We start from the raw sequence: 21,168 nt of genomic DNA, 5'->3' as shown, positions 1-21,168 counted from the left end.
AAAGCCACGCAGGCTTGGAATGTCACAGTTGTGGGTTAGGTTTAGGTCAAACAATATCTGCTCTTTCATTTCTGCATCAACTTTACCTTTAGTGACTGTATTCATGCCTCTTGGCCGCAAAGCCTTGGAAGCGTTTAGTTCCTCCTCAACAGAAACGCACCTGAACAATTTTGACCGTGATAACCTCTACACTACAGAAGCCTGCAGCCAAAGAGGTGTCAGATCTTTTCATCGCAAGCATCGTGGAGCGCGAATCAAATTGCAGATTGCGTTGAGCTCTTCAGTCTGCAAATACCTTCTATTTTTAGCAGCAAACCCAGCAATTCTCCAGTTATCTGCGGGAATCCTCTGTGGCCATTTCTTTTTTGCTTTTTTCCCTCTTTCATTTAATATATGTATATTTATATGCTGTACGAAATATTGGGTCTTTGAGTGCACCGGCCATCTGTTCATCGAAACTACCAGGTCAAAAGTACAGAGCACTGTCTGCGTGGCTATTACTGCTGCCTAGTGTGGCTTAATAATTATCTCTACACCTGTGTAGAGAAGGGCCTTCGTGATGCAGAGCTGCTGCTCAACAGAGGGCCACTCAGACAAATCTCTTTTTTCGTGTTTCTCAGAAGAAAGCCACGCAGGCTTGGAATGTCACGGTAGGTTTAGGTCAAACAATGACTGCGCTTTCATTTCTGCATCAACTATACCTTTAGTGACTGTACTCATGCCTCTTGGCCGCAAAGCCTTGGAAGCGTTGAGTTCCTCCTCAACAGAAACCCACCTGAACAATTCTGAAAAAGAGATGCAGTGTTCCTGCCCAGTTCTAACTGGAGACCTTTCGCGTGTAAGGCGAACGTGATAACCTCTACACTACTAAAACTCTTCTTTGGTGTTTCTCAGAAGAAAGCCACACAGTCTTGGAATGTCACAGTTGTGGGTTAGGTTTAGGTCAACTTCTGTGACCACCAGCTCCCTTAAGAACCACAGGGCACCTCAGCCTCCTGGACTGCACCAGATTTGTCAGTTCTTGCTGGGAGTCATTACCCTGCTCTTCCAACAAGCCACTGTCCAACTGTGACCTTGTAGCGCTGTCTTGGGGATCTTACATTACTTACCTTGCAGTTTATTCCACTTTCATGCAGGTCAGCATTGACCCTGGACATTTTTCTTCTGGTGTTTTTTAGAGACAACAAACAGGTCAGTTTACTCTCATTGGTTTCTTTAAGCCCGACCTTTCTTGCCTGCAGCCTTTTTATTGCCTTCATGAGTTTTTCACAGGTGCATGAGCCATAATTGCTTGTACTTCGTTGAACAAGCATGGAAAAGCGTAGTCTAGAGTGCTTCCACTAGTTTCCTGTAAAACACTGATAAGTTGCCCACTTCTAAAGTAGCAAGATACACTGCATTGCTTTTGCTGGGAATCGAACCTGGGACCCCTGTGCGGGAAACAGCAACTCTGCCACTCAACCACCAGTTAACGAAGCTGCGCTGTGCTCATGGCTCTGGGGACAGCTGCCGCTTATGAAGAACGACTAACATGGCGTTAAAAGACGACCTCTGCTGCATTGGCCGGGAATCGGACCCAGGTCTCCTGCGTGGCAGGCGAGAATTCTACAACTGAACCACCAATGCTCTATTTCTGCAAGAATTCTACGAATTCATGTGGAAAATACATCTCTTCAACTGGGTAATATCAACCAATGCTAAAGTTGAACAACGGACAGACAAACCGATCAAGTTCCATGGGTATTTGATGAACTCATATGAGCAAAAGTGTCTCTGAGCAAAGGGGAGTGGGGGAGGTCAATATCAAAAGTGAGAGGCGTTAACTTCTGTGGCCACCAGCTCCCTTAAGAACCACAGGGCACCTCAGCCTCCTGGATGGCTCAGCCTCTCAGATGGTTAGAGCCTGGTGCTAATAACGCCAAGGTCGCGGGTTCGATCCCCGTACTGGCCAGCTGTTTTTATTGTCTGGGGGCTCATCTCTGCTCTGCTCTTCTCCTGTGACAAAGAGTAGGGTGATCTCACTGAAATCCCTGCTTGCTAAGCAGGAGCTTGTTGTGGCTGAAATAGCTCAGTTGGGAGAGCGTTAGACTGAAGATCTAAAGGTCCCTGGTTCGATCCCGGGTTTCGGCAAAGTCTCCCACTCTTTTCCGTTTTTTTGAGGCGGGCCAGTGACCAAAAATCACTGGGTTCCAACTTCTCTGTATAACTGCTTCCCCACTGCCACATTTACATTTACATTTACATTTATTCATTTAGCTGATGCTTTTATCCAAAGCGACTTACAATTGCTATGTATGCCAGAGGTCGCACACCTCTGGAGCAACTAGGGGTTAAGTGTCTTGCTCAGGGACACATTGGTGCCTCACAGTGGACTAGAACCCGGGTCTTTCACACCAAAGGCATGCGCCTTATCCACTGTGCTAACACCACCCCCACGGAGCTATCTGTTTCCCAGTTGGCCACAAACCAGCAGTTTCGGTTCCATGGTGTAATGGTCAGCACTCTGGGCTTTGAATCCAGCGATCTGAGTTCGAATCTCGGTGGAACCTGTGTGCTTTCTTGCCGCAGGAATAGATAAAAACAGCACTAGGTTGGCACTGGTGACAGTCTTTGTGGCCCTGTGAGCAACAGCTGCTCCAGGTAAGGTTTCATGGTGTAATGGTTAGCACTCTGAATCCAGTGATCCGAGTTCAAATCGCGGTGGGACCACTTTTTGCAACCAATTTGCGCAGGACCATGTCTGAAATACTTTTTGGCAGCTTTGAGTCCAAAAAAATTAACTAACGTAGAGACTGTGGCAGCATTGCATCGATGCCCAGTCGGTCTCTTTAGGGCACTGGTTCTCAAACCTGTCCTGGAGGCACCCCTGCCCTGCACAGTTTGATTGTCTGCCTTATTAGACACACCCAAATAAGGTCTTGCGGTCTCTATAAAAGAGTTGATGATTTGAAACAGGTGTGATAGATGAGGGAAACATTCAAAATGTGTAGGGCAGGGGTGCCTCCAGGACAGGTTTGAAAACCACTGCTTTAGGGAACTGTGTGTAAAATGGCAATGTTTTGCAACCAATTTGCACAGGACCATGTCTGAAATACTTTTTGGCAGCTGTGAGCCCCAAAAAAAGCTAACGTGGGAGTGTCGCAGCATTGCGTCAGTGCTCAGTCGGTCTCTTTAGGGCAATGGTTTTCAAACCTTTCCTGGAGGCAACCCTGTCCTGAACATTTCGTATGTCTCCCTTATTAGACACACCCAAATCAGGTCTTGCAGTCTCTATTAATGAGCTGATGATTTGAAACTGGTGTGTTAGATGAGGGGAAATGCAAAATGTGCAGGGCAGGGATGCCTCCAGGAAAGGGTTGAAAACCACTGATTTAGGGATGTGTGAGTAAAAGGGCAGGAGCCAACTTGGAGAATGTGGGCATTGATCCCGCTACCTCTCGCATGCTAAGCGAGCGCTCTACCATTTGAGCTAATTCCCCTGGCCTTTCAAAAATGACGAGCATAGCTGCGAATGACCGGCTTGATGCAAAGAGGCCGTCCCTCCTCTGGGCTTGCACCTTTGCACTGGCCGCGATTGTGTTGTCGAATTAACAAAGAGATTTAGCTTTTGTGTTAAAGGACCTTCTCGGTCTTGTTACGCCAGTATGCATGTGCGGATTCTTGTATTATGCAGACCACCTTGCATCACTCGGGTCACGCAGACAACTTCTCACCTCTTTTTCTCACACTGACTTAAAGAATAAGGAAGCGGTTCTCCATTCCAGTCCTCGCTCCCCAAAGGTCTGCATTTTTTGCATGTCTCTCTTTGTTAGCACACCAGATTTGGATAATCAGCTCATTAGAAGTGAGCTCCTTGCGATTGACATGGTCCCTACACAGTGTTCATTGCTCCCCACTCCCTGAGCAGGGGAAATCCGTCGAAGTTTACTTCACTTTGGAACATTGGTTCACGGATTTGCGCTGCGCAACGTCTTCACACATGGACAAGTGTGACATCATATACCTCTGTATACCTCTGTACACCTCTGTGTTAGTCACTTTGAACTGAACGTACACATACGCTCTGAACTTGAATCACGGAGGGATGTAATGTGATGTCCACTTCTCAGGGCACTTACGTTTGAATGGAACAAATGTCTGAAGCTATACGAGAAACATACAAAATCTGAAGAGCAGGGGGCTCGAGGACTGGAATTGAGAACCGCTGGTCTAAGTGACATCTGACAGTTTCAGCTGTCCTCCCTAACATCCCTCTACATGTTAGATACAGCCACATTTTTAGGTCAGTTAAGAGGCCAACTTGCGTTCGTTAGCCTTTAACACTGTCTCGAGTTCTTTGATTGCTTCCACGTTAGTTCATGTTCCTTCTTTTATTGATGCTGCACTAGCTCTTTTTTCTCGGCCCAGCACAGGAAGTCTCGTTGGTCTAGGGGTATGATTCTCGCTTTGGGTGCGAGAGGTCCCGGGTTCAAATCCCGGACGAGCCCTTGGTCGGGATAAAACGTGAAGCTTTGTTGTCTCATTGCGTTCACTAACATTGAGGCAGTTTTTTATTCAATCGGGTAGAGACAGATGGCTAAGGGAGGCTGGCTAGCTCAGATGGTTAGAGCGTGGTGCTAATAACGCCAAGGTCGCGGGTTCGATCCCAGTACTGGCCAGCTGTTTTTATTGTCTGGGGGCTCATCTCTGCTCTGCTCTTCTCCTGTGACAAAGAGTAGGGTGATCTCACTGAAATCCCTGCTTGCTAAGCAGTAGCTTGTTGTGGCCGAAATAGCTCAGTTGGGAGAGCGTTAGACTAAAGATCTAAAGGTCCCTGGTTCGATCCCGGGTTTCGGCAAAATCTCCCACTCTTTTCCGTTTTTTGAGGCGGGCCAGTGACCAAAAATCACTGGGTTCCAACTTCTCTGTATAACTGCTTCCCCACTGCCACGGAGCTATCTGTTTCCCAGTTGGCCACCAAACAAGCAGTTTCGGTTCCATGGTGTAATGGTCAGCACTCTGGGCTTTGAATCCAGCGATCTGAGTTCGAATCTCGGTGGAACCTGTGTGCTTTCTTGCCGCAGGAAAAGATAAAAACAGCACTAGGTTGTCACTGGTGACAGTCTTTGTGGCCCTGTGAGCAACGGCTGCTCCAGGTAAGGTTTCATGGTGTAATGGTTAGCACTCTGAATCCAGTGATCCGAGTTCAAATCGCGGTGGGACCACTTTTTGCAACCAATTTGCGCAGGACCATGTCTGAAATACTTTTTGGCAGCTTTGAGTCCAAAAAAATTAACTAACGTAGAGACTGTGGCAGCATTGCATCGATGCCCAGTCGGTCTCTTTAGGGCACTGGTTCTCAAACCTGTCCTGGAGGCACCCCTGCCCTGCACAGCTTGATTGTCTGCCTTATTAGACACACCCAAATAAGGTCTTGCGGTCTCTATCAATGAGTTGATGATTTGAAACAGGTGTGATAGATGAGGGAAACATTCAAAATGTGTAGGGCAGGGGTGCCTCCAGGACAGGTTTGAAAACCACTGCTTTAGGGAACTGTGTGTAAAATGGCAATGTTTTGCAACCAATTTGCACAGGACCATGTCTGAAATACTTTTTGGCAGCTGTGAGCCCCAAAAAAAGCTAACGTGGGAGTGTCGCAGCATTGCGTCAGTGCTCAGTCGGTCTCTTTAGGGCAATGGTTTTCAAACCTTTCCTGGAGGCAACCCTGTCCTGAACATTTCGTATGTCTCCCTTATTAGACACACCCAAATCAGGTCTTGCAGTCTCTATTAATGAGCTGATGATTTGAAACTGGTGTGTTAGATGAGGGGAAATGCAAAATGTGCAGGGCAGGAATGCCTCCAGGACAGGATTGAAAACCACTGATTTAGGGATGTGTGAGTAAAAGGGCAGGAGCCAACTTGGAGAATGCGGGCATCGATCCCGCTACCTCTCGCATGCTAAGCGAGCGCTCTACCATTTGAGCTAATTCCCCTGGCCTTTCAAGAATGACGAGCATAGCTGCGAATGACCGGCTTGATGCAAAGAGGCCGTCCCTCCTCTGGGCTTGCACCTTTGCACTGGCCGCGATTGTGTTGTCGAATTAACAAAGAGATTTAGCTTTTGTGTTAAAGGACCTTCTCGGTCTTGTTACGCCAGTATGCATGTGCGGATTCTTGTATTATGCAGACCACCTTGCATCACTCGAGTCACGCAGACAACTTCTCACCTCTTTTTCTCACACTGACTTAAAGAATAAGGAAGCGGTTCTCCATTCCAGTCCTCGCTCCCCAAAGGTCTGCATATTTTGCATGTCTCTCTTTGTTAGCACACCTGATTTGGATAATCAGCTCATTAGAAGTGAGCTCCTTGCGATTGACATGGTCCCTACACAGTGTTCATTGCTCCCCACTCCCTGAGCAGGGGAAATCCGTCGAAGTTTACTTCACTTTGGAACATTGGTTCACGGATTTGCGCTGCGCAACGTCTTCACACATGGACAAGTGTGACATCATATACCTCTGTATACCTCTGTACACCTCTGTGTTAGTCACTTTGAACTGAACGTACACATACGCTCTGAACTTGAATCACGGAGGGATGTCATGTGATGTCCACTTCTCAGGGCACTTACGTTTGAATGGAACAAATGTCTGAAGCTATACGAGAAACATACAAAATCTGAAGAGCAGGGGGCTCGAGGACTGGAATTGAGAACCGCTGGTCTAAGTGACATCTGACAGTTTCAGCTGTCCTCCCTAACATCCCTCTACATGTTAGATACAGCCACATTTTTAGGTCAGTTAAGAGGCCAACTTGCGTTCGTTAGCCTTTAACACTGTCTCGAGGTCTTTGATTGCTTCCACGTTAGTTCATGTTCCTTCTTTTATTGATGCTGCAGTAGCTCTTTTTCTCAGCCCAGCACAGTAAGGCTCGTTGGTCTAGGGGTATGATTCTCGCTTTGGGTGCGAGAGGTCCCGGGTTCAAATCCCGGACGAGCCCTTGGTCGCGATAAAACGTGAAGCTTTGTAGTCTCATTGCGTTCACTAACATTGAGGCAGTTTTTTATTCAATCGGGTAGAGACAGATGGCTAAGGGAGGCTGGTTAGCTCAGATGGTTAGAGCGTGGTGCTAATAAAGCCAAGGTCGTGGGTTCGATCCCAGTACTGGCCAGCTGTTTTTATTGTCTGGGGGCTCATCTCTGCTCTGCTCTTCTCCTGTGACGAAGAGTAGGGTGATCTCACTGAAATCCCTGCTTGCTAAGCAGGAGCTTGTTGTGGCCGAAATAGCTCAGTTGGGAGAGCGTTAGACTGAAGATCTAAAGGTCCCTGGTTCGATCCCGGGTTTCGGCAAAATCTCCCACTCTTTTCCGTTTTTTGAGGCGGGCCAGTGACCAAAAATCACTGGGTTCCAACTTCTCTGTATAACTGCTTCCCCACTGCCACGGAGCTATCTGTTTCCCAGTTGGCCACCAAACAAGCAGTTTCGGTTCCATGGTGTAATGGTCAGCACTCTGGGCTTTGAATCCAGCGATCTGAGTTCGAATCCCGGTGGAACCTGTGTGCTTTCTTGCCGCAGGAAAAGATAAAAACAGCACTAGGTTGTCACTGGTGACAGTCTTTGTGGCCCTGTGAGCAACGGCTGCTCCAGGTAAGGTTTCATGGTGTAATGGTTAGCACTCTGAATCCAGTGATCTGAGTTCAAATCGCGGTGGGACCACTTTTTGCAACCAATTTGCGCAGGACCATGTCTGAAATACTTTTTGGCAGCTTTGAGTCCAAAAAAATTAACTAACGTAGAGACTGTGGCAGCATTGCATCGATGCCCAGTCGGTCTCTTTAGGGCACTGGTTCTCAAACCTGTCCTGGAGGCACCCCTGCCCTGCACAGCTTGATTGTCTGCCTTATTAGACACACCCAAATAAGGTCTTGCGGTCTCTATCAATGAGTTGATGATTTGAAACAGGTGTGATAGATGAGGGAAACATTCAAAATGTGTAGGGCAGGGGTGCCTCCAGGACAGGTTTGAAAACCACTGCTTTAGGGAACTGTGTGTAAAATGGCAATGTTTTGCAACCAATTTGCACAGGACCATGTCTGAAATACTTTTTGGCAGCTGTGAGCCCCAAAAAAAGCTAACGTGGGAGTGTCGCAGCATTGCGTCAGTGCTCAGTCGGTCTCTTTAGGGCAATGGTTTTCAAACCTTTCCTGGAGGCAACCCTGTCCTGAACATTTCGTATGTCTCCCTTATTAGACACACCCAAATCAGGTCTTGCAGTCTCTATTAATGAGCTGATGATTTGAAACTGGTGTGTTAGATGAGGGGAAATGCAAAATGTGCAGGGCAGGGATGCCTCCAGGACAGGATTGAAAACCACTGATTTAGGGATGTGTGAGTAAAAGGGCAGGAGACAACTTGGAGAATGCGGGCATCGATCCCGCTACCTCTCGCATGCTAAGCGAGCGCTCTACCGTTTGAGCTAATTCCCCTGGCCTTTCAAGAATGACGAGCATAGCTGCGAATGACCGGCTTGATGCAAAGAGGCCGTCCCTCCTCTGGGCTTGCACCTTTGCACTGGCCGCGATTGTGTTGTCGAATTAACAAAGAGATTTAGCTTTTGTGTTAAAGGACCTTCTCGGTCTTGTTACGCCAGTATGCATGTGCGGATTCTTGTATTATGCAGACCACCTTGCATCACTCGAGTCACGCAGACAACTTCTCACCTCTTTTTCTCACACTGACTTAAAGAATAAGGAAGCGGTTCTCCATTCCAGTCCTCGCTCCCCAAAGGTCTGCATATTTTGCATGTCTCTCTTTGTTAGCACACCTGATTTGGATAATCAGCTCATTAGAAGTGAGCTCCTTGCGATTGACATGGTCCCTACACAGTGTTCATTGCTCCCCACTCCCTGAGCAGGGGAAATCCGTCGAAGTTTACTTCACTTTGGAACATTGGTTCACGGATTTGCGCTGCGCAACGTCTTCACACATGGACAAGTGTGACATCATATACCTCTGTATACCTCTGTACACCTCTGTGTTAGTCACTTTGAACTGAACGTACACATACACTCTGAACTTGAATCACGGAGGGATGTCATGTGATGTCCACTTCTCAGGGCACTTACGTTTGAATGGAACAAATGTCTGAAGCTATACGAGAAACATACAAAATCTGAAGAGCAGGGGGCTCGAGGACTGGAATTGAGAACCGCTGGTCTAAGTGACATCTGACCGTTTCAGCTGTCCTCCCTAACATCCCTCTACATGTTAGATACAGCCACATTTTTAGGTCAGTTAAGAGGCCAACTTGCGTTCGTTAGCCTTTAACACTGTCTCGAGGTCTTTGATTGCTTCCACGTTAGTTCATGTTCCTTCTTTTATTGATGCTGCAGTAGCTCTTTTTTCTCGGCCTAGCACAGGAAGGCTCGTTGGTCTAGGGGTATGATTCTCGCTTTGGGTGCGAGAGGTCCAGGTTTCAAATCCCGGACGAGCCCTTGGTCGAGATAAAAAGTGAAGCTTTGTTGTCTCATTGCGTTCACTAACATTGAGGCAGTTAGAATCGGGTAGAGACAGATGGCTAAGGGAGGCCGGTTAGCTCAGATGGTTAGAGCGTGGTGCTAATAATGTTTTTATTGTCTGGGGGCTCATCTCTGCTCTGCTCTTCTCCTGTGACAAAGAGTAGGGTGATCTCACTGAAATCCCTGCTTGCTAAGCAGGAGCTTGTTGTGGCCGAAATAGCTCAGTTGGGAGAGCGTTAGACTGAAGATCTAAAGGTCCCTGGTTCGATCCCGGGTTTCAGCAAAATCTCCCACTCTTTTCCGTTTTTTGAGGCGGGCCAGTGACCAAAAATCACTGGGTTCCAACTTCTCTGTATAACTGCTTCCCCACTGCCACGGAGCTATCTGTTTCCCAGTTGGCCACCAAACAAGCAGTTTCGGTTCCATGTTGTAATGGTCAGCACTCTGGGCTTTGAATCCAGCGATCTGAGTTCGACTCTCGGTGGAACCTGTGTGATTTCTTGCCGCAGGAAAAGATAAAAACAGCACTAGGTTGTCACTGGTGACAGTCTTTGTGGCCCTGTGAGCAACGGCTGCTCCAGGTAAGGTTTCATGGTGTAATGGTTAGCACTCTGAATCCAGTGATCCGAGTTCAAATTGCGGTGGGACCACTTTTTGCAACCAATTTGCGCAGGACCATGTCTGAAATACTTTTTGGCAGCTTTGAGTCCAAAAAAATTAACTAACGTAGAGACTGTGGCAGCATTGCATCGATGCCCAGTCGGTCTCTTTAGGGCACTGGTTTTCAAACCTGTCCTGGAGGCACCCCTGCCCTGCACAGTTTGATTGTCTGCCTTATTAGACACACCCAAATAAGGTCTTGCGGTCTCTATAAAAGAGTTGATGATTTGAAACAGGTGTGATAGATGAGGGAAACATTCAAAATGTGTAGGGCAGGGGTGCCTCCAGGACAGGTTTGAAAACCACTGCTTTAGGGAACTGTGTGTAAAATGGCAATGTTTTGCAACCAATTTGCACAGGACCATGTCTGAAATACTTTTTGGCAGCTGTGAGCCCCAAAAAAAGCTAACGTGGGAGTGTCGCAGCATTGCGTCAGTGCTCAGTCGGTCTCTTTAGGGCAATGGTTTTCAAACCTTTCCTGGAGGCAACCCTGTCCTGAACATTTCGTATGTCTCCCTTATTAGACACACCCAAATCAGGTCTTGCAGTCTCTATTAATGAGCTGATGATTTGAAACTGGTGTGTTAGATGAGGGGAAATGCAAAATGTGCAGGGCAGGGATGCCTCCAGGAAAGGGTTGAAAACCACTGATTTAGGGATGTGTGAGTAAAAGGGCAGGAGCCAACTTGGAGAATCGGGGCATCGATCCCGCTACCTCTCGCATGCTAAGCGAGCGCTCTACCATTTGAGCTAATTCCCCTGGCCTTTCAAGAATGACGAGCATAGCTGCGAATGACCGGCTTGATGCAAAGAGGCCGTCCCTCCTCTGGGCTTGCACCTTTGCACTGGCCGCGATTGTGTTGTCGAATTAACAAAGAGATTTAGCTTTTGTGTTAAAGGACCTTCTCGGTCTTGTTACGCCAGTATGCATGTGCGGATTCTTGTATTATGCAGACCACCTTGCATCACTCGGGTCACGCAGACAACTTCTCACCTCTTTTTCTCACACTGACTTAAAGAATAAGGAAGTGGTTCTCCATTCCAGTCCTCGCTCCCCAAAGGTCTGCATATTTTGCATGTCTCTCTTTGTTAGCACACCTGATTTGGATAATCAGCTCATTAGAAGTGAGCTCCTTGCGATTGACATGGTCCCTACACAGTGTTCATTGCTCCCCACTCCCTGAGCAGGGGAAATCCATCGAAGTTTACTTCACTTTGGAACATTGGTTCACGGATTTGCGCTGCGCAACGTCTTCACACATGGACAAGTGTGACATCATATACCTCTGTATACCTCTGTACACCTCTGTGTTAGTCACTTTGAACTGAACGTACACATACGCTCTGAACTTGAATCACGGAGGGATGTCATGTGATGTCCACTTCTCAGGGCACATACGTTTGAATGGAACAAATGTCTGAAGCTATACGAGAAACATACAAAATCTGAAGAGCAGGGGGCTCGAGGACTGGAATTGAGAACCGCTGCTCTAAGTGACATCTGACAGTTTCAGCTGTCCTCCCTAACATCCCTCTACATGTTAGATACAGCCACAATTTTAGGTCAGTTAAGAGGCCAACTTGCGTTCGTTAGCCTTTAACACTGTCTCGAGGTCTTTGATTGCTTCCACGTTAGTTCATGTTCCTTCTTTTATTGATGCTGCACTAGCTCTTTTTTCTCTACCCAGCACAGGAAGGCTCGTTGGTCTAGGGGTATGATTCTCGCTTTGGGTGCGAGAGGTCCCGGGTTCAAATCCCGGACGAGCCCTTGGTCGGGATAAAACGTGAAGCTTTGTTGTCTCATTGCGTTCACTAACATTGAGGCAGTTTTTTATTCAATCGGGTAGAGACAGATGGCTAAGGGAGGCCGGTTAGCTCAGATGGTTAGAGCGTGGTACTAACAAAGCCAAGGTCGTGGGTTCGATCCCCGTACTGGCCAGCTGTTTTTATTGTCTGGGGGCTCATCTCTGCTCTGCTCTTCTCCTGTGACAAAGAGTAGGGTGATCTCACTGAAATCCCTGCTTGCTAAGCAGGAGCTTGTTGTGGCCGAAATAGCTCAGTTGGGAGAGCGTTAGACTGAAGATCTAAAGGTCCCTGGTTCGATCCCGGGTTTCGGCAAAATCTCCCACTCTTTTCCGTTTTTTGAGGCGGGCCAGTGACCAAAAATCACTGGGTTCCAACTTCTCTGTATAACTGCTTCCCCACTGCCACGGAGCTATCTGTTTCCCAGTTGGCCACCAAACAAGCAGTTTCGGTTCCATGGTGTAATGGTCAGCACTCTGGGCTTTGAATCCAGCGATCTGAGTTCGAATCTCGGTGGAACCTGTGTGCTTTCTTGCCGCAGGAAAAGATAAAAACAGCACTAGGTTGTCACTGGTGACAGTCTTTGTGGCCCTGTGAGCAACGGCTGCTCCAGGTAAGGTTTCATGGTGTAATGGTTAGCACTCTGAATCCAGTGATCCGAGTTCAAATCGCGGTGGGACCACTTTTTGCAACCAATTTGCGCAGGACCATGTCTGAAATACTTTTTGGCAGCTTTGAGTCCAAAAAAATTAACTAACGTAGAGACTGTGGCAGCTTTGCATCGATGCCCAGTCGGTCTCTTTAGGGCACTGGTTCTCAAACCTGTCCTGGAGGCACCCCTGCCCTGCACAGTTTGATTGTCTGCCTTATTAGACACACCCAAATAAGGTCTTGCGGTCTCTATAAAAGAGTTGATGATTTGAAACAGGTGTGATAGATGAGGGAAACATTCAAAATGTGTAGGGCAGGGGTGCCTCCAGGACAGGTTTGAAAACCACTGCTTTAGGGAACTGTGTGTAAAATGGCAATGTTTTGCAACCAATTTGCACAGGACCATGTCTGAAATACTTTTTGGCAGCTGTGAGCCCCAAAAAAAGCTAACGTGGGAGTGTCGCAGCATTGCGTCAGTGCTCAGTCGGTCTCTTTAGGGCAATGGTTTTCAAACCTTTCCTGGAGGCAACCCTGTCCTGAACATTTCGTATGTCTCCCTTATTAGACACACCCAAATCAGGTCTTGCAGTCTCTATTAATGAGCTGATGATTTGAAAATGGTGTGTTAGATGAGGGGAAATGCAAAATGTGCAGGGCAGGGATGCCTCCAGGAAAGGGTTGAAAACCACTGATTTAGGGATGTGTGAGTAAAAGGGCAGGAGCCAACTTGGAGAATGCGGGCATCGATCCCGCTACCTCTCGCATGCTAAGCGAGCGCTCTACCATTTGAGCTAATTCCCCTGGCCTTTCAAGAATGACGAGCATAGCTGCAAATGACCGGCTTGATGCAAAGAGGCCGTCCCTCCTCTGGGCTTGCACCTTTGCACTGGCCGCGATTGTGTTGTCGAATTAACAAAGAGATTTAGCTTTTGTGTTAAAGGACCTTCTCGGTCTTGTTACGCCAGTAAGCATGTGCGGATTCTTGTATTATGCAGACCACCTTGCATCACTCGGGTCACGCAGACAACTTCTCACCTCTTTTTCTCACACTGACTTAAAGAATAAGGAAGCGGTTCTCCATTCCAGTCCTCGCTCCCCAAAGGTCTGCATATTTTGCATGTCTCTCTTTGTTAGCACACCTGATTTGGATAATCAGCTCATTAGAAGTGAGCTCCTTGCGATTGACATGGTCCCTACACAGTGTTCATTGCTCCCCACTCCCTGAGCAGGGGAAATCCGTCGAAGTTTACTTCACTTTGGAACATTGGTTCACGGATTTGCGCTGCGCAACGTCTTCACACATGGACAAGTGTGACATCATATACCTCTGTATACCTCTGTACACCTCTGTGTTAGTCACTTTGAACTGAACGTACACATACGCTCTGAACTTGAATCACGGAGGGATGTCATGTGATGTCCACTTCTCAGGGCACTTACGTTTGAATGGAACAAATGTCTGAAGCTATACGAGAAACATACAAAATCTGAAGAGCAGGGGGCTCGAGGACTGGAATTGAGAACCGCTGCTCTAAGTGACATCTGACAGTTTCAGCTGTCCTCCCTAACATCCCTCTACATGTTAGATACAGCCACAACTTTAGGTCAGTTAAGAGGCCAACTTGCATTCGTTAGCCTTTAACACTGTCTCGAGGTCTTTGATTGCTTCCACGTTAGTTCATGTTCCTTCTTTTATTGATGCTGCACTAGCTCTTTTTTCTCAGCACAGCACAGGAAGGCTCGTTGGTCTAGGGGTATGATTCTCGCTTTGGGTGCGAGAGGTCCCGGGTTCAAATCCCGGACGAGCCCTTGGTCGGGATAAAACGTGAAGCTTTGTTGTCTCATTGCGTTCACTAACATTGAGGCAGTTTTTTATTCAATCGGGTAGAAAAAGCTGGCTAAGGGAGGCCGGTTAGCTCAGATGGTTAGAGCGTGGTGCTAATAACGCCAAGGTCGCGGGTTCGATCCCCGTACTCCCTGAGCAGGGGACAAATGTCTGAAGCTATACGAGAAACATACAAAATCTGAAGAGCAGGGGGCTCGAGGACTGGAATTGAGAACCGCTGCTCTAAGTGACATCTGACAGTTTCAGCTGTCCTCCCTAACATCCCTCTACATGTTAGATACAGCCACATTTTTAGGTCAGTTAAGAGGCCAACTTGCGTTCGTTAGCCTTTAACACTGTCTCGAGGTCTTTGATTGCTTCCACGTTAGTTCATGTTCCTTCTTTTATTGATGCTGCACTAGCTCTTTTTTCTCGACCCAGCACAGGAAGGCTCGTTGGTCTAGGGGTATGATTCTCGCTTTGGGTGCGAGAGGTCCCGGGTTCAAATCCCGGACGAGCCCTTGGTCGGGATAAAACGTGAAGCTTTGTTGTCTCATTGCCTTCACTAACATTGAGGCAGTTTTTTATTCAATCGGGTAGAGACAGATGGCTAAGGGAGGCCGGTTAGATCAGTTGGTTAGAGTGTGGTGCTAATAACGCCAAGGTCGCGGGTTCGATCCCCGTACTGGCCAGCTGTTTTTATTGTCTGGGGGCTCATCTCTGCTCTGCTCTTCTCCTGTGACGAAGAGTAGGGTGATCCCACTGAAATCCCTGCTTGCTAAGCAGGAGCTTGTTGTGGCCGAAATAGCTCAGTTGGGAGAGCGTTAGACTGAAGATCTAAAGGTCCCTGGTTCGATCCCGGGTTTCGGCAAAATCTCCCACTCTTTTCCGTTTTTTGAGGCGGGCCAGTGACCAAAAATCACTGGGTTCCAACTTCTCTGTATAACTGCTTCCCCACTGCCACGGAGCTATCTGTTTCCCAGTTGGCCACCAAACAAACAGTTTCGGTTCCATGGTGTAATGGTCAGCACTCTGGGCTTTGAATCCAGCGATCTGAGTTCGAATCTCGGTGGAACCTGTGTGCTTTCTTGCCGGAGGAATAGATAAAAACAGCACTAGGTTGTCACTGGTGACAGTCTTTGTGGCCCTGTGAGCAACGGCTGCTCCAGGTAAGGTTTCATGGTGTAATGGTTAGCACTCTGAATCCAGTGATCCGAGTTCAAATCGCGGTGGGACCACTTTTTGCAACCAATTTGCGCAGGACCATGTCTGAAATACTTTTTGGCAGCTTTGAGTCCAAAAAAATAAACTAACGTAGAGACTGTGGCAGCATTGCATCGATGCCCAGTCGGTCTCTTTAGGGCACTGGTTCTCAAACCTGTCCTGGAGGCACCCCTGCCCTGCACAGTTTGATTGTCTGCCTTATTAGACACACCCAAATAAGGTCTTGCGGTCTCTATAAAAGAGTTGATGATTTGAAACAGGTGTGATAGATGAGGGAAACATTCAAAATGTGTAGGGCAGGGGTGCCTCCAGGACAGGTTTGAAAACCACTGCTTTAGGGAACTGTGTGTAAAATGGCAATGTTTTGCAACCAATTTGCACAGGACCATGTCTGAAATACTTTTTGGCAGCTGTGAGCCCCAAAAAAAGCTAACGTGGGAGTGTCGCAGCATTGCGTCAGTGCTCAGTCGGTCTCTTTAGGGCAATGGTTTTCAAACCTTTCCTGGAGGCAACCCTGTCCTGAACATTTCGTATGTCTCCCTTATTAGACACACCCAAATCAGGTCTTGCAGTCTCTATTAATGAGCTGATGATTTGAAACTGGTGTGTTAGATGAGGGGAAATGCAAAATGTGCAGGGCAGGGATGCCTCCAGGAAAGGGTTGAAAACCACTGATTTAGGGATGTGTGAGTAAAAGGGCAGGAGCCAACTTGGAGAATGCGGGCATCGATCCCGCTACCTCTCGCATGCTAAGCGAGCGCTCTACCATTTGAGCTAATTCCCCTGGCCTTTCAAGAATGACGAGCATAGCTGCGAATGACCGGCTTGATGCAAAGAGGCCGTCCCTCCTCTGGGCTTGCACCTTTGCACTGGCCGCGATTGTGTTGTCGAATTAACAAAGAGATTTATCTTTTGTGTTAAAGGACCTTCTCGGTCTTGTTACGCCAGTATGCATGTGCGGATTCTTGTATTATGCAGACCACCTTGCATCACTCGGGTCACGCAGACAACTTCTCACCTCTTTTTCTCACACTGACTTAAAGAATAAGGAAGCGGTTCTCCATTCCAGTCCTCGCTCCCCAAAGGTCTGCATATTTTGCATGTCTCTCTTTGTTAGCACACCTGATTTGGATAATCAGCTCATTAGAAGTGAGCTCCTTGCGATTGACATGGTCCCTACACAGTGTTCATTGCTCCCCACTCCCTGAGCAGGGGAAATCCGTCGAAGTTTACTTCACTTTGGAACATTGGTTCACGGATTTGCGCTGCGCAACGTCTTCACACATGGACAAGTGTGACATCATATACCTCTGTATACCTCTGTACACCTCTGTGTTAGTCACTTTGAACTGAACGTACACATACGCTCTGAACTTGAATCACGGAGGGATATCATGTGATGTCCACTTCTCAGGGCACTTACGTTTGAATGGAACAAATGTCTGAAGCTATACGAGAAACATACAAAATCTGAAGAGCAGGGGGCTCGAGGACTGGAATTGAGAACCGCTGGTCTAAGTGACATCTGACAGTTTCAGATGTCCTCCCTAACATCCCTCTACATGTTAGATACAGCCACAATTTTAGGTCAGTTAAGAGGCCAACTTGCGTTCGTTAGCCTTTAACACTGTCTCGAGGTCTTTGATTGCTTCCACGTTAGTTCATGTTCCTTCTTTTATTGATGCTGCACTAGCTCTTTTTTCTCGGCACAGCACAGGAAGGCTCGTTGGTCTAGGGGTATGATTCTCGCTTTGGGTGCGAGAGGTCCCGGGTTCAAATCCCGGACGAGCCCTTGGTCGGGATAAAACGTGAAGCTTTGTTGTCTCATTGCGTTCACTAACATTGAGGCAGTTTTTTATTCAATCGGGTAGAAAAAGCTGGCTAAGGGAGGCCGGTTAGCTCAGATGGTTAGAGCGTGGTGCTAATAACGCCAAGGTCGCGGGTTCGATCCCCGTACTCCCTGAGCAGGGGACAAATGTCTGAAGCTATACGAGAAACATACAAAATCTGAAGAGCAGGGGGCTCGAGGACTGGAATTGAGAACCGCTGCTCTAAGTGACATCTGACAGTTTCAGCTGTCCTCCCTAACATCCCTCTACATGTTAGATACAGCCACATTTTTAGGTCAGTTAAGAGGCCAACTTGCGTTCGTTAGCCTTTAACACTGTCTCGAGGTCTTTGATTGCTTCCACGTTAGTTCATGTTCCTTCTTTTATTGATGCTGCACTAGCTCTTTTTTCTCGACCCAGCACAGGAAGGCTCGTTGGTCTAGGGGTATGATTCTCGCTTTGGGTGCGAGAGGTCCCGGGTTCAAATCCCGGACGAGCCCTTGGTCGGGATAAAACGTGAAGCTTTGTTGTCTCATTGCCTTCACTAACATTGAGGCAGTTTTTTATTCAATTGGGTAGAGACAGATGGCTAAGGGAGGCCGGTTAGCTCAGTTGGTTAGAGCGTGGTGCTAATAACGCCAAGGTCGCGGGTTCGATCCCCGTACTGGCCAGCTGTTTTTATTGTCTGGGGGCTCATCTCTGCTCTGCTCTTCTCCTGTGACGAAGAGTAGGGTGATCTCACTGAAATCCCTGCTTGCTAAGCAGGAGCTTGTTGTGGCCGAAATAGCTCAGTTGGGAGAGCGTTAGACTGAAGATCTAAAGGTCCCTGGTTCGATCCCGGGTTTCGGCAAAATCTCCCACTCTTTTCCGTTTTTTGAGGCGGGCCAGTGACCAAAAATCACTGGGTTCCAACTTCTCTGTATAACTGCTTCCCCACTGCCACGGAGCTATCTGTTTCCCAGTTGGCCACCAAACAAACAGTTTCGGTTCCATGGTGTAATGGTCAGCACTCTGGGCTTTGAATCTAGCGATCTGAGTTCGAATCTCGGTGGAACCTGTGTGCTTTCTTGCCGGAGGAATAGATAAAAACAGCACTAGGTTGTCACTGGTGACAGTCTTTGTGGCCCTGTGAGCAACGGCTGCTCCAGGTAAGGTTTCATGGTGTAATGGTTAGCACTCTGAATCCAGTGATCCGAGTTCAAATCGCGGTGGGACCACTTTTTGCAACCAATTTGCGCAGGACCATGTCTGAAATACTTTTTGGCAGCTTTGAGTCCAAAAAAATAAACTAACGTAGAGACTGTGGCAGCATTGCATCGATGCCCAGTCGGTCTCTTTAGGGCACTGGTTCTCAAACCTGTCCTGGAGGCACCCCTGCCCTGCACAGTTTGATTGTCTGCCTTATTAGACACACCCAAATAAGGTCTTGCGGTCTCTATAAAAGAGTTGATGATTTGAAACAGGTGTGATAGATGAGGGAAACATTCAAAATGTGTAGGGCAGGGGTGCCTCCAGGACAGGTTTGAAAACCACTGCTTTAGGGAACTGTGTGTAAAATGGCAATGTTTTGCAACCAATTTGCACAGGACCATGTCTGAAATACTTTTTGGCAGCTGTGAGCCCCAAAAAAAGCTAACGTGGGAGTGTCGCAGCATTGCGTCAGTGCTCAGTCGGTCTCTTTAGGGCAATGGTTTTCAAACCTTTCCTGGAGGCAACCCTGTCCTGAACATTTCGTATGTCTCCCTTATTAGACACACCCAAATCAGGTCTTGCAGTCTCTATTAATGAGCTGATGATTTGAAACTGGTGTGTTAGATGAGGGGAAATGCAAAATGTGCAGGGCAGGGATGCCTCCAGGAAAGGGTTGAAAACCACTGATTTAGGGATGTGTGAGTAAAAGGGCAGGAGCCAACTTGGAGAATGCGGGCATCGATCCCGCTACCTCTCGCATGCTAAGCGAGCGCTCTACCATTTGAGCTAATTCCCCTGGCCTTTCAAGAATGACGAGCATAGCTGCGAATGACCGGCTTGATGCAAAGAGGCCGTCCCTCCTCTGGGCTTGCACCTTTGCACTGGCCGCGATTGTGTTGTCGAATTAACAAAGAGATTTAGCTTTTGTGTTAAAGGACCTTCTCGGTCTTGTTACGCCAGTATGCATGTGCGGATTCTTGTATTATGCAGACCACCTTGCATCACTCGGGTCACGCAGACAACTTCTCACCTCTTTTTCTCACACTGACTTAAAGAATAAGGAAGCGGTTCTCCATTCCAGTCCTCGCTCCCCAAAGGTCTGCATATTTTGCATGTCTCTCTTTGTTAGCACACCTGATTTGGATAATCAGCTCATTAGAAGTGAGCTCCTTGCGATTGACATGGTCCCTACACAGTGTTCATTGCTCCCCACTCCCTGAGCAGGGGAAATCCGTCGAAGTTTACTTCACTTTGGAACATTGGTTCACGGATTTGCGCTGCGCAACGTCTTCACACATGGACAAGTGTGACATCATATACCTCTGTATACCTCTGTACACCTCTGTGTTAGTCACTTTGAACTGAACGTACACATACGCTCTGAACTTGAATCACGGAGGGATGTCATGTGATGTCCACTTCTCAGGGCACTTACGTTTGAATGGAACAAATGTCTGAAGCTATACGAGAAACATACAAAATCTGAAGAGCAGGGGGCTCGAGGACTGGAATTGAGAACCGCTGCTCTAAGTGACATCTGACAGTTTCAGCTGTCCTCCCTAACATCCCTCTACATGTTAGATACAGCCACATTTTTAGGTCAGTTAAGAGGCCAACTTGCGTTCGTTAGCCTTTAACACTGTCTCGAGGTCTTTGATTGCTTCCACGTTAGTTCATGTTCCTTCTTTTATTGATGCTGCACTAGCTCTTTTTTCTCGACCCAGCACAGGAAGGCTCGTTGGTCTAGGGGTATGATTCTCGCTTTGGGTGCGAGAGGTCCCGGGTTCAAATCCCGGACGAGCCCTTGGTCGGGATAAAACGTGAAGCTTTGTTGTCTCATTGCGTTCACTAACGTTGAAGCAGTTTTTTATTCAATCGGGTAGAGACAGATGGCTAAGGGAGGCCGGTTAGCTCAGATGGTTAGAGCGTGGTGCTAATAACGCCAAGGTCGCGGGTTCGATCCCCGTACTGGCCAGCTGTTTTTATTGTCTGGGGGCTCATCTCTGCTCTGCTCTTCTCCTCTGACAAAGGTTAGGGTGATCTCACTGAAATCCCTGCTTGCTAAGCAGGAGCTTGTTGTGGCCGAAATAGCTCAGTTGGGAGAGCGTTAGACTGAAGATCTAAAGGTCCCTGGTTCGATCCCGGGTTTTGGCAAAATCTCCCACTCTTTTCCGTTTTTTGAGGCGGGCCAGTGACCAAAAATCACTGGGTTCCAACTTCTCTGTATAACTGCTTCCCCACTGCCACGGAGCTATCTGTTTCCCAGTTGGCCACCAAACAAACAGTTTCGGTTCCATGGTGTAATGGACAGCACTCTGGGCTTTGGACTCGGTGGAACCTGTGTGCTTTCTTGCCGCAGGAATAGATAAAAACAGCACTAGGTTGTCACTGGTGACAGTCTTTGTGGCCCTGTGAGCAACGGCTGCTCCAGGTAAGGTTTCATGGTGTAATGGTTAGCACTCTGAATCCAGTGATCCGAGTTCAA

General features: G+C 47.7%; 36 non-coding genes across 36 annotated transcripts; 31 read left to right on the top strand and 5 right to left on the bottom strand.

Moving 5' to 3' along the window:
* The first annotated feature begins 2,057 nt into the window (after positions 1-2,057).
* On the top strand, positions 2,058-2,130 carry trnaf-gaa (transfer RNA phenylalanine (anticodon GAA)). The gene has a single exon. It is a non-coding gene; the product is annotated as a tRNA-Phe (tRNA).
* Positions 2,131-2,477: 347 nt separating this feature from the next.
* On the top strand, positions 2,478-2,549 carry trnaq-uug (transfer RNA glutamine (anticodon UUG)). The gene has a single exon. It is a non-coding gene; the product is annotated as a tRNA-Gln (tRNA).
* Positions 2,550-4,415: 1,866 nt separating this feature from the next.
* On the top strand, positions 4,416-4,487 carry trnap-ugg (transfer RNA proline (anticodon UGG)). The gene has a single exon. It is a non-coding gene; the product is annotated as a tRNA-Pro (tRNA).
* A 97-nt stretch (positions 4,488-4,584) lies between these two features.
* Positions 4,585-4,658, top strand: trnai-aau (transfer RNA isoleucine (anticodon AAU)). Its single transcript has one exon. It is a non-coding gene; the product is annotated as a tRNA-Ile (tRNA).
* Positions 4,659-4,764: 106 nt separating this feature from the next.
* Positions 4,765-4,837, top strand: trnaf-aaa (transfer RNA phenylalanine (anticodon AAA)). The gene has a single exon. It is a non-coding gene; the product is annotated as a tRNA-Phe (tRNA).
* A 135-nt stretch (positions 4,838-4,972) lies between these two features.
* Positions 4,973-5,044, top strand: trnaq-uug (transfer RNA glutamine (anticodon UUG)). Its single transcript has one exon. It is a non-coding gene; the product is annotated as a tRNA-Gln (tRNA).
* Positions 5,045-5,901: 857 nt separating this feature from the next.
* trnaa-agc (transfer RNA alanine (anticodon AGC)) lies at positions 5,902-5,974 on the bottom strand. Its single transcript has one exon. It is a non-coding gene; the product is annotated as a tRNA-Ala (tRNA).
* A 935-nt stretch (positions 5,975-6,909) lies between these two features.
* Positions 6,910-6,981, top strand: trnap-ugg (transfer RNA proline (anticodon UGG)). The gene has a single exon. It is a non-coding gene; the product is annotated as a tRNA-Pro (tRNA).
* A 97-nt stretch (positions 6,982-7,078) lies between these two features.
* On the top strand, positions 7,079-7,152 carry trnai-aau (transfer RNA isoleucine (anticodon AAU)). Its single transcript has one exon. It is a non-coding gene; the product is annotated as a tRNA-Ile (tRNA).
* A 106-nt stretch (positions 7,153-7,258) lies between these two features.
* Positions 7,259-7,331, top strand: trnaf-gaa (transfer RNA phenylalanine (anticodon GAA)). The gene has a single exon. It is a non-coding gene; the product is annotated as a tRNA-Phe (tRNA).
* A 135-nt stretch (positions 7,332-7,466) lies between these two features.
* On the top strand, positions 7,467-7,538 carry trnaq-uug (transfer RNA glutamine (anticodon UUG)). Its single transcript has one exon. It is a non-coding gene; the product is annotated as a tRNA-Gln (tRNA).
* Positions 7,539-8,395: 857 nt separating this feature from the next.
* On the bottom strand, positions 8,396-8,468 carry trnaa-agc (transfer RNA alanine (anticodon AGC)). The gene has a single exon. It is a non-coding gene; the product is annotated as a tRNA-Ala (tRNA).
* A 936-nt stretch (positions 8,469-9,404) lies between these two features.
* Positions 9,405-9,476, top strand: trnap-ugg (transfer RNA proline (anticodon UGG)). Its single transcript has one exon. It is a non-coding gene; the product is annotated as a tRNA-Pro (tRNA).
* Positions 9,477-9,710: 234 nt separating this feature from the next.
* On the top strand, positions 9,711-9,783 carry trnaf-gaa (transfer RNA phenylalanine (anticodon GAA)). The gene has a single exon. It is a non-coding gene; the product is annotated as a tRNA-Phe (tRNA).
* Positions 9,784-11,856: 2,073 nt separating this feature from the next.
* On the top strand, positions 11,857-11,928 carry trnap-ugg (transfer RNA proline (anticodon UGG)). Its single transcript has one exon. It is a non-coding gene; the product is annotated as a tRNA-Pro (tRNA).
* Positions 11,929-12,025: 97 nt separating this feature from the next.
* Positions 12,026-12,099, top strand: trnav-aac (transfer RNA valine (anticodon AAC)). The gene has a single exon. It is a non-coding gene; the product is annotated as a tRNA-Val (tRNA).
* Positions 12,100-12,205: 106 nt separating this feature from the next.
* Positions 12,206-12,278, top strand: trnaf-gaa (transfer RNA phenylalanine (anticodon GAA)). The gene has a single exon. It is a non-coding gene; the product is annotated as a tRNA-Phe (tRNA).
* A 135-nt stretch (positions 12,279-12,413) lies between these two features.
* On the top strand, positions 12,414-12,485 carry trnaq-uug (transfer RNA glutamine (anticodon UUG)). The gene has a single exon. It is a non-coding gene; the product is annotated as a tRNA-Gln (tRNA).
* Positions 12,486-13,342: 857 nt separating this feature from the next.
* On the bottom strand, positions 13,343-13,415 carry trnaa-agc (transfer RNA alanine (anticodon AGC)). Its single transcript has one exon. It is a non-coding gene; the product is annotated as a tRNA-Ala (tRNA).
* Positions 13,416-14,351: 936 nt separating this feature from the next.
* trnap-ugg (transfer RNA proline (anticodon UGG)) lies at positions 14,352-14,423 on the top strand. Its single transcript has one exon. It is a non-coding gene; the product is annotated as a tRNA-Pro (tRNA).
* Positions 14,424-14,515: 92 nt separating this feature from the next.
* Positions 14,516-14,594, top strand: trnai-aau (transfer RNA isoleucine (anticodon AAU)). Its single transcript has one exon. It is a non-coding gene; the product is annotated as a tRNA-Ile (tRNA).
* Positions 14,595-14,888: 294 nt separating this feature from the next.
* trnap-ugg (transfer RNA proline (anticodon UGG)) lies at positions 14,889-14,960 on the top strand. The gene has a single exon. It is a non-coding gene; the product is annotated as a tRNA-Pro (tRNA).
* A 97-nt stretch (positions 14,961-15,057) lies between these two features.
* Positions 15,058-15,131, top strand: trnai-aau (transfer RNA isoleucine (anticodon AAU)). Its single transcript has one exon. It is a non-coding gene; the product is annotated as a tRNA-Ile (tRNA).
* Positions 15,132-15,237: 106 nt separating this feature from the next.
* Positions 15,238-15,310, top strand: trnaf-gaa (transfer RNA phenylalanine (anticodon GAA)). The gene has a single exon. It is a non-coding gene; the product is annotated as a tRNA-Phe (tRNA).
* Positions 15,311-15,445: 135 nt separating this feature from the next.
* On the top strand, positions 15,446-15,517 carry trnaq-uug (transfer RNA glutamine (anticodon UUG)). The gene has a single exon. It is a non-coding gene; the product is annotated as a tRNA-Gln (tRNA).
* An 857-nt stretch (positions 15,518-16,374) lies between these two features.
* trnaa-agc (transfer RNA alanine (anticodon AGC)) lies at positions 16,375-16,447 on the bottom strand. Its single transcript has one exon. It is a non-coding gene; the product is annotated as a tRNA-Ala (tRNA).
* A 936-nt stretch (positions 16,448-17,383) lies between these two features.
* trnap-ugg (transfer RNA proline (anticodon UGG)) lies at positions 17,384-17,455 on the top strand. The gene has a single exon. It is a non-coding gene; the product is annotated as a tRNA-Pro (tRNA).
* Positions 17,456-17,547: 92 nt separating this feature from the next.
* trnai-aau (transfer RNA isoleucine (anticodon AAU)) lies at positions 17,548-17,626 on the top strand. The gene has a single exon. It is a non-coding gene; the product is annotated as a tRNA-Ile (tRNA).
* A 294-nt stretch (positions 17,627-17,920) lies between these two features.
* Positions 17,921-17,992, top strand: trnap-ugg (transfer RNA proline (anticodon UGG)). Its single transcript has one exon. It is a non-coding gene; the product is annotated as a tRNA-Pro (tRNA).
* A 97-nt stretch (positions 17,993-18,089) lies between these two features.
* Positions 18,090-18,163, top strand: trnai-aau (transfer RNA isoleucine (anticodon AAU)). Its single transcript has one exon. It is a non-coding gene; the product is annotated as a tRNA-Ile (tRNA).
* Positions 18,164-18,269: 106 nt separating this feature from the next.
* On the top strand, positions 18,270-18,342 carry trnaf-gaa (transfer RNA phenylalanine (anticodon GAA)). Its single transcript has one exon. It is a non-coding gene; the product is annotated as a tRNA-Phe (tRNA).
* Positions 18,343-18,477: 135 nt separating this feature from the next.
* trnaq-uug (transfer RNA glutamine (anticodon UUG)) lies at positions 18,478-18,549 on the top strand. Its single transcript has one exon. It is a non-coding gene; the product is annotated as a tRNA-Gln (tRNA).
* An 857-nt stretch (positions 18,550-19,406) lies between these two features.
* trnaa-agc (transfer RNA alanine (anticodon AGC)) lies at positions 19,407-19,479 on the bottom strand. Its single transcript has one exon. It is a non-coding gene; the product is annotated as a tRNA-Ala (tRNA).
* A 936-nt stretch (positions 19,480-20,415) lies between these two features.
* trnap-ugg (transfer RNA proline (anticodon UGG)) lies at positions 20,416-20,487 on the top strand. Its single transcript has one exon. It is a non-coding gene; the product is annotated as a tRNA-Pro (tRNA).
* Positions 20,488-20,584: 97 nt separating this feature from the next.
* trnai-aau (transfer RNA isoleucine (anticodon AAU)) lies at positions 20,585-20,658 on the top strand. The gene has a single exon. It is a non-coding gene; the product is annotated as a tRNA-Ile (tRNA).
* A 106-nt stretch (positions 20,659-20,764) lies between these two features.
* On the top strand, positions 20,765-20,837 carry trnaf-gaa (transfer RNA phenylalanine (anticodon GAA)). The gene has a single exon. It is a non-coding gene; the product is annotated as a tRNA-Phe (tRNA).
* The last annotated feature ends 331 nt before the right edge of the window (positions 20,838-21,168 follow it).

Source organism: Carassius gibelio, chromosome B10 (assembly GCF_023724105.1).
Source record: "Carassius gibelio isolate Cgi1373 ecotype wild population from Czech Republic chromosome B10, carGib1.2-hapl.c, whole genome shotgun sequence".
Classification (NCBI taxonomy): Eukaryota; Metazoa; Chordata; class Actinopteri; order Cypriniformes; family Cyprinidae; genus Carassius; species Carassius gibelio.
The sequence above is the reverse complement of the archived record's forward strand: the minus strand, read 5'-3'. Positions and strand labels throughout refer to the sequence as shown.